Here is a 1,745-nt window from a genome sequence, read left to right as displayed (position 1 = left end):
TCTGCTCAGTGGAAGAAATTTGTGATAGTATACTTTCTTTTTACTATATATTATTGTGATTTTAGTGAAAGTTTACAAAGAGATTGGTTTTTCATTCATTCATTAATATGCATTTTCCATGGAATACCAATTGACATATTTCAACAAAAGAATGTGCTCACCAAGTTATGCCAAGAAATCTGGAGAGCAACTACATGGTCAACTGACTGGGATAGACCCATATTTATTCCCACTCCAAAAAAATGATGACCCAACGGAGAGTGGATATTCTTGAAAAGATCACTACTACCATTTGGAGGCAGGAGTGGCATTTGATTCCTAAACAGGATGCCTCTAGAAACTCTGTGAACTTTCATAAATGGTGATGTTTGTGGATGGTTGTGGCGATGGTTCAGGCCTTTTGTTCACAGGGTCGCTACAAGCCGTACTCATCTCAATGGCAATCAACAACATCAGTAATATCATACACTAGCAAAATCCTGCTGAAGATTATCCAGAAATGACTGAAACAGTACATTGACAGAGAACTACCTGAAATTACAAGCTGGGTTTAGAAGAGCTTGTGGCATTAGATACATTATTGCCAACGTCAGATGGATCTTGGTAGAAAGTAAAGAGTACCAGCAGAATGTCTATCTATGTTTCATTGACTATGCAAAGACATTTGACTGTGTGAATCACAAAAAATTGTGGCTAACCTTGAGGAAAACGGGAATCTCAGAACACTTGATTGTGCTTATGCGAAACCTGTATTTGGACCAGGAAGCAGTCCTCAGAACAAAGTGGAGATAAATATCAGGAAAGAATTGTGCCAGGGATATATCCTATCTCCATAACTTTTCAATCTGCATACAGAACAGATCATTCTGAGGGTAAAGCTTTATGAGGAGGAGTGTGGCATCAGGCTTTGCGGAGGACTCATCAACAATCTACATTATGCAGATCACACAACCTTGCTTACTGAAACTGAAGACCAGAAGCTCTTACTGCAGAAGGTCAAGGACTGTAGTCTTCAATATGGATTGAAGCTCAACATCAAGAAGACAAAGATTCTCACCACTGGGCCATTTGGCAGCACCACAGAAGGTGGAGAAGAGATTGAGGTTTTTAACAATTCCAGCTTGCTCGGCACCACAATCCAACTAGCAGTCAGGAAATCAAAATATTGATTGAATTGGGAAAATCTGCGTCAGGGACCTCTCCAGAGTACTGAGAAGCAATGATGTTAGTCTAAGGGTGTTTGTATGAGGATGTTAGGTGAAAACTAGTATGTTAGATAATTTTAGAAAATACCATGATGTATGATCTTTGCCTGGATTCATGGGAAAAATCAGATGTAGAATCAAATGCAAAAAGATCCAGGTGGAAATTAGGCATAGAAGCATAAGAGCATAAGAGTAGGCTTATCTCTGAATATTTTCACACTTCAACTGACCAAACAAATCAGTGCTTAAAATGCTAATTTCACAGGATAGCTGCACTGGAAGTTCAAAGCATGTGGAACTGTCATGATAATGGTCTCTTTTTAATGATGTTCCAGTGTCTTCTGAACTTACAAAACCATCTAGTATGGTATTATCTGAAGCAATGAAATCTGTTCACAATAGCAAGGAGTTGGAAACAACCTAAGTGCCCATCAACAAATGAATGGCTAGAGAAGCTGTGGTATATTCACACAATGGAATACTATGCTGCATTAAAAAACAATGAACTCATGCAATATTACTCAAAATGGTTGACTCTGG

The sequence above is a fragment of the Elephantulus edwardii genome, unplaced genomic scaffold (assembly GCF_000299155.1).
Source record: "Elephantulus edwardii isolate Elephantulus edwardi_28Jun2011 unplaced genomic scaffold, EleEdw1.0 scaffold00029, whole genome shotgun sequence".
NCBI lineage: Eukaryota > Metazoa > Chordata > Mammalia > Macroscelidea > Macroscelididae > Elephantulus > Elephantulus edwardii.
Note: the sequence above shows the minus strand (reverse complement) of the source record.